Source organism: Micromys minutus (assembly GCF_963924665.1).
Source record: "Micromys minutus genome assembly, chromosome: 5".
In the NCBI taxonomy this organism is placed as follows: Eukaryota; Metazoa; Chordata; class Mammalia; order Rodentia; family Muridae; genus Micromys; species Micromys minutus.
Genome location: NC_137974.1, coordinates 64,178,496 through 64,192,556, shown reverse-complemented (window position 1 = coordinate 64,192,556; position 14,061 = coordinate 64,178,496). Strand labels below are relative to the sequence as shown.

Below are 14,061 nucleotides of genomic sequence, written 5' to 3'. Positions count from 1 at the left end.
CTCTCATCCAGGCTTCCCTGGGCATCACCAATTACTAAGAGGAGGCAGTCAGAGTAATTCCCTAATCATCTAAGGCAGTGTTTCTCAACCTTCCTAATGCTGTGAACCTTCAGTACAGTCACTCACATTGTGATGACCTGCACTATGAAGTTATTTTCATTGCTACTTCATAACTGTTACGAATGATAATGTTTTTCAGTATCTGTGTTTTCCAATAGGCTTAGGTGACTTAGAAAGGATCATTCCACCCCCGAAAAGGGGATTTGACCCACAGATGGAGAACTTCTGATACAGGATTTTCTTTAAATGTAACCTTCAAATCCTGAGTACACAAGACAAGGTGAGAAGGCTTAATACTATTAGTATCATTCTATAATGCCTGAGAGAAAAATTGATAAAAAATAACTTATTGAATATAAATTTCAACTCAGATAATTAAGCTAACTCTTATGAAGCAGAACAGAGATGATAAACATGTCTAGCCTTTCTGTGTGAAGTTTTCAGAAACCTAGTGCTAAAAGGCAGGTCTAGGTCTAGAAAGTTGTTTCATTGGGAGTGCTGACTGTTCTTCATGAGAACCTAGGTTCAATTTTCAGCACCCCGTGTGGCTCACTGCTGTATATAACATCAGCCTCGGGGAGATCTGAAATTCTTTCCTGATTTTCAAGGGCACTAAGCACACATGTAAAATACATACACACATTCACTTATAAATGTTAAAAATTAGTAAAATAAAGAACTCTAAACACTGCAGGCATGTAAACAAGCATCATACCAGACTGTGGTTTTATAGAGGCAATTCCTCAACTGAGGCTCCTTACTTTGTGGTAACTCTAGCTTGTGTCAAGTTGACACAAAGCCAGCCAGTAAAATGATTGACAAGATATGCCTTTCTCTGAAGAAAAAATAAGCCAAGATATGAAATGTTGCCAAGGAGTATGTTTTGTTTAACTGTCTCATAATTTTGCATGATGTTAGTTTGTGAGGTTTAAAAAATGATTTATTTTTTATTTTATATACATTGTTATTTTGCTTGTGTGTATGTCCATGTGAAGATGTCAGATCCCCTGAAACTGGAGTTACAGACTATTGTGAGTTGCCACATAGGTGCTATGGATTGCTTTCCTCAGCCCTCTGGAATAGCAGCCAGTGTTCTTCACCACTGAGCCATCTCTCCAGCCCTAGTTTGTGAGTTTGTATGGAATCAATACTCTATTATTTTTGGCATCCTTTTATTTAATACATTTTGTATATATATATCTAAGTTTTGCATCAGTTTAAGTAAAAAAAAATAATGGGAGCAAGATATCAGCCATTAAAATCAAATATATGAATGAATTACACACCAACACATTTATTAAATATCCAGTATGTATATTAAACACCATCTGTTATGGCAGGGATGGCTGATATTTATTACCTGTGCCAGACAGTATGTGTTCTCTTAGCTCATCCATTGCACCAGCCACACTGAGACCTGGAGGTGAGAATAAGAAAAGCATATCCCTTCATTTTGGAAGCATTTATTAATTGGAGAAGATGAATACAGGAATGAAACCTAGTCGAACATGGTAATACCAAATCTCATCTTAAAGAAGAAAAGAGAAACTTCCAGTACTCCTTAGAATGTGTTCCAAGAATGGCTGTGTAACCAAGCCTTCCTAAGGCACAGATCTAGGGCACCTGCACCTGTAGACTGAATGCTGAGATGTGAAAGGTCCAAACTCTTGGGAAGGAATAGTAAATGTCAAGAGAAGGATAGGCTCATCCTCCAAACTCTTCACAGCTTCCAGGAGCCTGGCTATCCCTTTTAACAAAGCAGTAGGTTGCTGGAAAGTAGAGATCTCCAGAGTTTTCACAGCAGTCTTTAGAGTTCTTGGTTCTTCTCACATGTGTTTCTCCTTTTTTTCGCACGCGCACGTGTGTGTGTGTGTGTGTGTGTGTGTGTGTGTGTGTGTGTGTGTGTGTTGGACTCTCTCTCTCTCTCTCTCTCTCTCTCTCTCTCACTGGGTGAAATTCCCTGCAGTATCTCTGAATACTATTGCCTGCTCCATTGGTGTTTCAGGTGACTTGCTTTGGGTCCCCAATTTAAGACGACTACTCCTGCTTAGGGACATCTGAAGTCCCTCTCTGTCTCAGCAACTGTTTTTAGAACGATGTGTGAGAGAACATTTCTAGAAGAAATATTTACAAGTCAAAACAAAACAAAAACAAAACGAGAAAAACACAAGAAGAGGCAGAGGATAAAGTTGCAACAGAGAAATCTCTACAGTATTATTGCAGTGCATGTTTGACTTATGGATGCTTTTCTGTAGCTATAGATAATTGCAAAGCCCTAAAAACAATTAAAGGAGTCTAGGTGAGATGAATGTAACTTGACTCATCTTAATACAGACAGTGAAGCCTTTGCATGCAAGGACTTTGGGCCTCTGTGGATGTAGAAATAAATGTGACTGCTCTTCCCAGGGTAGCTCTACACACATTTTGCTTCTGCGCACCAACGATCTCATTCCCTGTGAGGTTAAATCCTGAAAACAATGGCAAACAGCAGTAGTCATTTTTCTTCTTGTTCCTGTGACAAAATATCAAATATAAGAAACTTAAGTAACAAAGGGTTTACTTCAATTCACTGAGAGCACTTGGCTTCTTCCCACAGTAAGAAAGCAGAAAGAGATGCAGGACACTGCTAAGCTCACATGTTTCTCCTTCATCTCAGACTCCAGCCCATTGGGTGAGTCTTCCCTCCTCGGTCCAACCTCTGGAAACACAGACAGGCCTAGAAATATGTCTTCTTCTCAGTGATTCTGATCCTACTCACCTTGATCATGAGGAGCAACCAATACATAAGCGATTATTCTTATAGATGTTTAGAAATACATATGGGATGAAGGATTAATTTTTTAAATAAATAGTCAAATAGTTTGGTGTATATGTGTAACTCAAAAATTAAGCACAGAAGCAGTGGAAATCGAGCAACAGTGTTCCTTTAGATTTAACATTAATACTAACATGAAAATATTTTAGAGAAATCAGCATCAGACTGTAATAACTACTTTTAGGGTAATATATAATTGAATGGAAACATGAAATCCTATTTTCTCATTCTTTTTCTATGTGTATGCATGTGTCTTGTGTTAGAAATTCATCTGGGTTGCAACATGCCCCAGTCCTCAGTTTGAAGTAGGCTCTTGCTATGTAGCTCAGTCTGGCCTTCAACTCATGAGCCTATTGCCTTTATTTACCTCTACAGTGGTTGGAGGTACAGACATTTAATCACTCTCGAACAGGCTTTTATCATTGTATTTATTTTGCATCATGATTATTATCTGCAAGCAGAGGAAAAAGAAAGACTGTCTTAGGCCTTCGAAGTAAGGGAGGGACATTACCAGCTGGATTGCCCGAGGGTGGCCTACTTACTTGACCTACATGATGAAAGTGCGCATGACCAGAAAGGAAAGGACTACACACGATTATTCCTCCCTTTTCCAATTTCAGACTTCAGAGGTCTATAACCAATGAACTATAGACTTGAGACTTCTGGAACTCTGTTCAGTGGAAGTGTATCAAGCTCATTGCATCTCAGCCAAAGGAGGCATGCCTTTTCCCTTACCCTCATTTCTGTTCTCTTCCTGGTGTGTATCATACAGCCATCTTTGACCTTGTACTAACCCTTAAACCCAGTACTAATCCTCAAATCTCTGATAGGGGGCTGAAGGGCAGAGTGATCCTATACCACTGGTGACTGGTGTCACTGTAAAAACTCTCAAATATCCTTGGATTTCTCTTACACGATAGAAATTATTTTTCTCATGTAAAATATTGACATTTTGAATTTTCAGTTAAATCTTTTTCCTAAGTGAGGGACAATATTACCTTGAGAGCTGTAATAACACAGGTTTTTTTCAGAAACTTACTATATTAATATCAACAGTCTTTCAACTTCAGCTCTCCTGATGCCCCAAATTACATACTAGACAGGTTTCCCAAGAGAGGAAAGTTAAATTAAGAATGTTGCTTCCTTTATCTGTTCTCCAAGACAGGGACTGACAGAGGATCCAGAGGGCTAATGGTGAGATGTTTATTCAGGTACATTAAGGCACATGGAGTTCCCTCTTTCTTTGAAGACATTTTCAATTAGGAAGACCTGGCAAGGGGAAGCTGCTAAGGTTTTAAAGAGATAAACTATGACAACACATGCTCATTCTGAAATATATAGAAAACTGGAATCCCGTGTTGGCTCCATTTAAACCCTGTCAGCAGCTGGAGACCTCTGCTGACAGCTGTTACCTGTCTGCAATTCTGGTTTTCCATGTCATTTACTTACCTGATTATTGTTCCCATCCCTTATGAAACATCTCTCACCTTTGTGTCACTGCGATCGAGTCCCATCTCTAAGCTTTTCTTACTCTGTCATGATTTTTCTCTTACACGACTACAACCCAAACATTCCATCACTGAGCCACACTTCAACTTTATTTACTTATATATTTATTTAAATATTTATTTCACATGTATGCATGCGTGTCTGGGTGTCAGTGGGGGCACCATGTACATCAGTAGCCTTGGATGAAAGAACAGGGTGTTAGGTCTGTCTATTCGAACCAGAGATGTAGCTAGTTGTGAGTCACCTGATGTAGGTGAGTGGAACCAAAACGAAGGTCTTTTACAAGAACAGTATATTCTTCACTGCCTAGACATCTCCTCAGTTCATATCTATCTATTTTATACAGCCACCTCCCACCCACCCACTCATGCACCCATCCATACACCCACCCACCGTCTATCCATGCATCCATCCATTCATATGTCCACCCACCCACCCATCCATCCATCCATCCATCCATCCATCCATCCATCCATCCATTTATCCATCCATCCATCCATCCATCCATCCATCCATTCACTCACCATCTATCTGTCTATCTATCTATCTATCTATCTATCTATCTATCTATCTATCTATTATCTATTAACCTGAAGGTTGACTTGAAGTTCCCAATGCTTACTAGGCAAACAGACTTCCACCAAGATGCATTCTTAACCCCTTTACATTGTTTTTTTGAGACCAGACATCCCAAGCAGGCCTTCAATTTGATGGTCTTGCCTCAGAAGGTGGGATGACAGACCTGAGCCAACCAGACTGGCTGCTCTATCTAATCTTGACAATACTTCACCTTCTCCATTAATTGTTCCCTAGTTAGACAAGGGGCACACATTGATTTCTCTGGTCATGGCTGGAGTAAACCACACTTGATTATGAACTGCATGTTTTAAAGCACAGACATCTTCTGCATGATCAAATCATTCTGAAGGATTTTCCCTCAACATATATGCAAACTGTGCCTTGATTTTGGATCCACCCTTTTCTGTGTCTGTGGTATTTTATTACATTTGAAAACACTTGAATTAGGTAGATGTCGGCACACGGAGATGGTGAAACGAGAAGCTGAGCTATGAAGGCTACACAGACAGAATCGGTAACAGAATAATTTGGAAAATGAGGCCTAGAATCTAAGTTTTGTTCTCTCTGTCTTCCTCCTGTCTGGTAGTATAGGTTAGAACCAATGCATGGTGTTGCTGGTGTTGAAATAGGGACATTCAGAGTATTAAATAAATAAAGCATACACACACACACACACACACACACACACACACACACACACGTTTCATTGATTCATTACCCATTGATAAGCGGATGGACAACTAGAGTCATTTCATTTTCTTGTTAATTTAAATACTGTTGTAGAAAATTGTGAATATGCAGGCTTCTCCATATTATGATGCAGATAGAGAGACATGTTTGTGTACCATGTGCATGCTTTATTTCTGAGGAGGCCAGCAGAGGGCAGCAGAGCCCCCAGAACTGGAGTCACTGATGGTTTTGAGCTACCAAGTAGCTAGAAATTGAAGCCAGATATTCTGGAAGAGTAACCAGGGCTCTTCACCACTGCACCATCTGGCCAGCTCCATTGAGTAATTTTTCTAATTGCCCATATATATTCCCAGGGTCTATAAAAATACATTGGACTCAGTTGATTTTTCATTACAGTTTAGTCAACTTCATGATAGTTTTTGAACCTAGACTTTTCGCTGATGATTAAAGAAGAGTCTGTATACGAAATTTCCAGTTTTCTCACATCTTCATCATTTCAGAAGTAATTAGCTCCATTTTGTAATGGGAAACATATACAAAAGGTGTTTGTAATGTTGGAGAGATGACTCAGCAGTTAAGAGCTCTTGATGCTCTTGTGGATGATACAAGTTTGGTCCTCAACACCCATTTCCGATGGCTCACAGTCACCTATAACTCCAGGTGTAGAGGATCAGATGCCCTCTTTCACAGGAACCTGTACTCATGGCACGTATGCATACACATGTACATGTAGTTTAACATAAAATCTTTAAAACTATTTTTTGCAACATAAAAAGTATAAGTATATATAAACATTGTTCATTTAAAATGTATTTATTCTGTGGCCAGTGCACACAATAAACAGTTTGTACTACGGCATTTTTATGCACACTTTGCCCTCATTTCTCCACCTCCTCTGCTCTGCTTTCTCACCTACCTGATTGTTCCCTTTCTCTTTCCGTGGTTCCTTCTACTTTTAAGTTTCATGTATTCCATCATTCTCTTTATTTTATCCTTCCGCCTCTCCTTCTTTAAGACCTCTCTCTTCCCTTCTCATGGTTTACTTTTTAGTTTTATGCCTACACTCCTCATACATACACATTTACTTACATATAAAAACTGCATTCAACTGTGAACATACCATATCTGTCTTTGTGAATTACCTTACTTAATAAAATACTTTGCAAATCCATTCATTTTCCTGCAGACTTATGACTTATAACTTATTCTGTTATATTTATCTACCTATCTTCTTTTCTCTCTATTTCTCTCAAATATATATGAGATCTCTCTTCTATTTTCCTAACTTTCTCTTTCTCTATCTTTCTCATATTGAAATCTCTCTTCTTTCTTTCTATTGATCTATCTATTGACCTATCTATCTATCTATCTGTCTATCTATCTATCTATCTATCTATCTATCTATCTATCTATCCATCCATACTATGATGGTTTGTATATGCTTGGTCCAGGGGTGGCACATTAGGAGGTATGGCCTTATTGAAATAAGTGTGGGTGTGGGTCTTATGAAGTAAGTATGTTACTGTTCGGTATGGACTTTAAGACCCTCATCCTAGCTATCTGGAAGGCAGTAGTCTGCTGGCAGCCTTCAGATGAATATGTAGTACCCTCAGCTCCTCCTGCACCATGCCTGCCTAGATGTTGCCATGCTACTTCCTTGATGATCCTGGACTGAATATCTGAACCTGTAAGCCAGCCACAGCTAAATGTTGTTTTTATAAGAATTGCCTTGGTCATGTGTCTTTGCACCTGTGCACATTCACATATACCTCTCTCTCTCTCACACACACACTCACAAACAAATATATATGTTTCATTACCCACTGATATGCTGATGGACAACTAGATTCATTCCATTTCCTTGTTAATTTGAATACTGTTGTAAAAAGTGTGGATAGAGGCATCTCTATATAAGAATGCAGAGCTGGGTTTTTTTTTGGGGGGGGGTGTGATATGCCCAGCAGTGGTAGAGTTGGGTCATATAGTAGTTCAAATTTTGGTTTTAGAAAGAAATGTCTTTGCTGATACTGACAGCAGTTATACCAGTTTGCAGTCCCACCATCAGCGAGAGATAGTCTTCTTTCCCAAGTCCTCACCAACTTTGTGATCATTGTTTTTATGATAGGAGCTGCTCTGAACAAAAAATTTCTTCATGTTCTGGGTTAGTAGGAAGAGTGATTCTTCAAGAAACTAGTTAATAAAGATACTTTTTTATTATTAAGTATTTCTTCAGTATTTATTTTAACACACCCTTACACTTCATTAAAAAACAATTATCTTGAAAAATAAAAGTTTCATAATGTCACTCTATTCTCATCTCAATTTGGACACGAGGGATTTAAATAAATTCAGAGTTTGAGATTATTTGACCTTTGAAATTTCTGCAATCAATTTCCCCATACTAATAATTCATCATGACTGGCAAGTTATGAAACACCTATATGGAGATATTTATAGGAATAAGAAGTCATTGTTCTTAGGAAAACAAATTAAGATATCCAATGTAGGCTTATGAACATCATGAGATCTGACCCAAACTGGTAATCCCCTCAAATTTTCCAAATTAGAGTCACAAAACCCTATTGCATCAGAGTTTTCAAACGAAGCAGGTAATTTGATAGCTAACAACTAATGTGCAGAAAAGTCGATTTCCCATTCACAGGGTGGAACAATGGATGCAGGATGAAGCACTGGACTTGTAAGAACTGGCTGGAGGCCAGCCTGATCTTCAGAGGGAATTCAGGACAGTAAGAGCCACACAGAGAAACCCTGCCTGAAAATAAAATAAAATAAAATAAAATAAAATAAAATGGAAAAGGGGAAAGAAAGGAAGGAAGGAAGGAAGGAAGAAAGAAGGAAGAAAAGAAGACAGGAAGGAAGAGAAGCTGGCAGGAGAATTACACTTCTTTCTTTGGGAGGGCACTTTCAAGTGGTTGAGACAGATAGGAGGTGTAAAAACTTTCAACATGCCAGTCTGGTGGAGGAGGTTCCGCATTTTTTAACTGGAATTCCCTTTTCCTAGTAATGTTTACATTTGTGCCAGTCTGCGGAAAAGTAACCAGTACAGAGAGGAATGGAGAAGGACAGGGACACGGAGAGAGAGAGGCAGAGAGAGGGAAAGACACACGAAGAGTGATGCAGGGAGAATGACACACACTCACACCGAGTGACACAGATACAGGAAGATGGACAGACACACAGACAGACAGACAGATGATAAGTAGATGATAGATAGATAGATAGATAGATGATAGATAGGTAGATAAATAGAAAGACAGAGATTGAGATAGAGAGCTGGGTGAGGAGTAGGAACAGAAAAAAGAGAACAGACAAAAAAGTCAGGGAATCAAGACAGACAAGTGCAGATCTGAAAATGCAGGCTCCCAAACATGAGATATACTTCAGTCTCGAATATGAGTTTAGTAAGTACAGGTTCTCGGATTTACCTCCATAAATACTTATTCAGTTGATATGATAAATTAGGAATAAGGCCAGGTGTTTTCCATTTAGCAAAGCTTTCCGCAAGAGCCCTGTGACGAAGATTAGTGCGCATGCTTGACCTTCTCTTGGCATAAATGCTATACTTCTGGGGTTTAAGGAGAGGGAAACACTACATATCAGAAAAAAATGACTGTATACACAGTTGTGAACTATTCAGCACAAGGAAGGGTGAACACACTATTTCTAGAGAAATAGATGTTAATGGAGGTGATTTTCTTAAATGTAATAAGCCAACCCAGAATGACAGATATCAGATTTTCTCTCATATATGAAATATAGATTTTATAAAAGAGATGTGTTAAAGTTAAAGGGAGGTCGATTATAGAGGGACAAGAGAGACAAAGAGAGAAATATGAGCCTAGCATTTTCTGTGAATATATAAAAAGGTCACAACAAAATCCCTTATTTTGTGCAATTAGTATGTGCTAATAAAAAGTTAATCACTGAAAAGACAATTTGGGATTCCTCACAGTTCACAGGCTGAGATAATGGCCAAACATCAGGTTATGTCAGTAGAAAACCGGTGGGATGGAATGGCAGGTGTCTGACAATGAGTTCTGGGGTCTAGCCTCTATGAGTCTTGGGGCAAGACTCCTGCTCTTTGGCATCACTTGTCTTACCTCTAAAATAAAGGAAGGGGAGAGAGGAGAGATAGTTTTCTGTTTCTCCTCTGGAGAGTATTTAAGTTAGGGTTTCTATTGCTGTGAAGAGACACCAAGGCAACTCTTAGAAAGGAAAGCACTTCACTGGGGCTGGCTTACAGATTCAGAGGCTTCGTCCACTATCTGGTGGGAAGCATGACCTGAAGCAGGCAGACTTGGTGCTTGAGAGAAGCTGAGAGTTCTACATCAGGATCGGAGGGGGCAGAAAGAGAGAGAGAGAGAGAGAGAGAGAGAGAGAGAGAGAGAGAGAGAGAGAGAGAGAGAGAGAGAGAGAGAGAGAGAGAGAGACTGGGCTTGGCTTAAGCTTCTGAAACCTTAAAGCCCACCCCCAGTGACGCACTTCTTCCAACAAGACCACACTTCCTAATAGTGCTACTCCTTGTGGGGCCTATGGGCGATATTTTCATTTAAGACCCCACAGGATCTGTATAGGAAGATTTTCTGGTCTAAGGAGCCAGTTCCTGCTTCTAGAAACTCAAGAAATACAAGATGTCTACAAACACCAGTTGCTTAGTAACGCAACATCAGCACCAATGGCATTGTTCACAGCACCTGTCAGGTCTCATAATTTGTCTTCACACTCATGAAGTGTTGATCCAGACCCAGTCAGTTAGGATTCTGTACTATTGCTTCATAGTTAGCAAAATCAGATTTAGAGAAGACAGGGTATGGCTCACATGGTTTAAGGGGAAGAGCTAAAGTTTATAGCCCTAGCCTTGTATCATGACCCCATGTTTATTTATAACCTCTGAAGTGTGTCTTCCTCTCTGTATCTTAATTTCCCCGTTTCTGGGATGAGGTCACCACAGTGCTTCTCTCGGGCAGCTTCTCTCTGTGTACCGTGTGTAGTGTGAAAATATTGGCTCTAACAGCACGGTTCTTGCTAAAGCCAAGGTATGAATAGGAGACTAATTAAACTATAAAATTCATAGTAATTACTAGCCCAGTGTCTAAGAGAACAACGCTGAGCTGGAGTGTTAGGCTCTTTGCCTCCCCTCCCCTTTTTCCTCTTCTCTTCCTTGCCTCAACTTCCCTATTCTTTTCTATTTTACTTATGATCTATCTATTATACAGGGATCAAAAAGTATATTTGGAGGATTCAGAAATTCCTGACCAGTTAAGAGCATTTACTATTCCTGCAGAGGACCTAAGTTCAGTTCCTACCAAGTAGGATGGTTTATAATCACTTGTAATTTCAGTTCAAGGGGTTTGGCATCTCTGGACACTTAAATGTATATGATTCAAATAATTTCTCCTCTCCCCCCACCCCCTCTCTCTCTATCCTTCTCTCTCTTTTTCTCTCTTGCGCGCGCACACACACACATTTAAAACTATTAAGTATTTACTTTTCTTGTGGTATTGACAATTGAACCTAGGTAAGTTTTCACAATTGACCTACATCCTGAGCCCTGTTTGCCAGTCTGTATGCCAACCCTATTCCTCCACATCATGATGTATCTTAGGCAATACATGGCTGGGAATAGTAATATCTAGCTGTTGAATTATAAGAAAGCACAGCTATTTCTTCCACTTTAGCAATGTGTGAAAAGCAAGCATTCACATCTACTTCCAGCAGAGGGCAGTATAATACGCTCTGTAACTTAAACAAGCTTTGGGAGCTGTTGAGAAGCAAATCTTCGTTTCCATTTTTGTTTGAACACAGAATCTTGAGAGTTTCTTCTGGGGGGGGGGGCGGTTTAAGGAAAAGGAGCAAGTTATACTTATTGTTACGAATCAGGACTTTTTTATATTTACTTTTATTTTTAATGTACATTTTAATGTATTTTTTAAATGTTTTCCCTGCCTACATGTCTATGTGAAGGTGTTAGATCCCTGGGAACAGGAGTTAGAGGTGGCTGTGATCTGCCATGTGGGTGCTGTAAATTGAACCCAGGTTCTCTGGAAGAGCAATCAGTGCTCTTAACCACTGAGCCATCTTTGCACCTCAGAAATTATTTTTTTAAATTTAGTAACACTATCAGTTTTTAATTCAAATGGATACAAAAAATAAAATTTAGAACCACCATCTAAATATAAATAGCTATTTTTTTGTTTTTGTTTTTAAGTATTATGTATGTGGGAGTTTTCTCTGTATATATGGCTGTGTGTTACATACATACAGTACCTGTAGAGGCCAAAAGAGGGTGTCAGATACTCTGAAACAGATTGCAGTTGCAAGTAGTCAAGTGGGTGCTGAAAATTCAGGTCCTCTGGAAAAGCAGTCAATCCTTTTAACTGCTGAGCCATCACTCCAGGGCTAAAAGTTTCCTCCTCATGGGGGCTCTGCAGCAAGCCATGTGGTAGAGGAAGACCCACATGTGCTACGGCAGTTTTGGAAACAACCTGCTCTTCAGAGCAGCAGCAGGCACCTTGAACAAAGAGCACACCCAGTTTGCAGAATCCCTGTTCTGTGGCGAAGATAATAGTCAGGTGACTGCAGATTCTGGTGAGGACATAGAGAAAGAGGAACACTACTTCATTATTGGTGGGATTGCAAGCTGGCACAACCACTCTGGAAATCAGTCTAGAGGTTTCTCAGATAAGTTATCCCACTCCTGGGCATATATCCAAAAGATGCTCCAAAATATAACAAGGACACATACTCCACTATGTTCATAGTATTCTTATTTATAATAGCCAGAAGCTGGAAAGAACCCAGATGTCCTTCAACAGAGGAATGGATACAGAAAATGTACATTTACACAATGGAGTACTACTCAGCTATTAAAAACAGTGACTTCATAATATTCTTAGGCAAATGGATGGAACTAGAAAATATCCTGAGTAAGATAACCCAATCACAAAGAAACATACATGGTATATGCACTCACTGATAAGTGGATATTAGCCCAAAAGCTAGGATTACCCAAGATACGATTTACAGACCACATGAAGCTCAAGAAGAAGAAAGACCAAAGCGTAGATGCTTCAGCCCTCGGATGGGAGAACAAAAATATCCAGAGAGGAAATCTGAAGACAAAGTTTGAAGCAGAGACTGAAGCAAGGGCCATCCAGACACTGCCCCATTTGGAGATCCAGCCCATATTCAGCCACCAAACCCAGACAATATTGCTGATGTCAAGAAATACATGCTGACAGGAGCCTGGTATAGCTGTCCCCTGAGAGGCTTTGCCAGATCATGACAAATACAGAGGCGGATGCGCACAGCCAACCATTGGACTAAGAACTGGGTCCCCAGTGGAAAGGATTGAAGAAGTTAATGGGGTTTGAAACCTCATGAGAACAACAATACAAACCAACCAGAGCTCCCAGGGACTAAACCACTATCCAAAGAGTACACATGGACAGACCCACGGCTCTAGCTGTATATATATCAGAAGATGACCTTGTTGGGCACCAGTGGGAAGAGAAGCCCTTGGTCCTGCCAAGGCTTGATGCCCCAGTGTACGGGAATGTCAGAGTGGGGAGACAGGAGAGGGTGGCAGGGAGTGGGCACCCTCTTAGAAGCATGAGGAGGGGGGATGGGATAGGGGGCTTATGGAGGGGAAAGCAGGAAAGGGAATATTTCCTGGTTTGAAATATAAATAAAATATATCCAATAAAAATAAATCAAGTAGTTGTCACGTATTTAAAAAAAGAATTTTTTTATGGGATGGTTCCATGATTATTTTTTTAAATTGATTTATTTATTCTATAAGCACAGTGTATTTGTCTTCAGACACACCAGAACCAGGCATCTGATTCCATTACAGATGGTTGTGAGCCACCATATGCTTGCTGGGATTTGAACTGAGGACCTCTGGAAGAGCAGTCAGTTCTCTTAACCACTAAGCCATCTCTCCAGCCCGGTTCCATGATGCTTAAACAGCAGCCTGCAAACTCTACAAGCAAGGGCTCCTGCATGCAGACTCTCCTCAGCTTTGCCCAGTTGTTGCCCGGATCGAGACTGATCCTCAGCTGCCTCAGGTACAGGCTGAGCAGTAAGCCTCTTAAAGTTTCCAATTCACCTGGAGTCTTCAAATTCTGCAGAGACACTGTTTTCTTCCTCATCACTGTTGAGGAAATCAGCTACAGAGGAGTCATCATCTTTGTGTTCCTCAGGTCTTATAGGAGCCACTTCTAGACAGGACGGGCTTCTGGGTGGCACTGCTCTTTGTGCCTCTGGAAACAGATGACAAGCATTAGGGCATGCAGCAGGCTGGGCAGTGGTATTTCGGCTTCTCCAAACAGATGACACAGGCTACACATTCTTACTATTTAGCGATGCCATGACTTCCCAGAAAT

The 14,061-nt window shown here is 40.1% G+C and overlaps 1 pseudogene across 1 annotated transcript; it reads right to left on the bottom strand.

Moving 5' to 3' along the window:
* Nucleotides 1-3,269: 3,269 nt before the first annotated feature.
* LOC308421176 (zinc finger HIT domain-containing protein 3-like) lies at nucleotides 3,270-14,047 on the bottom strand (annotated as a pseudogene). Its single transcript has 2 exons — nucleotides 13,603-14,047; nucleotides 3,270-3,326 (listed from the first exon to the last, which is right to left on the bottom strand). The product of its transcript is annotated as a zinc finger HIT domain-containing protein 3-like (transcript).
* Between the last annotated feature and the right edge of the window lie 14 nt (nucleotides 14,048-14,061).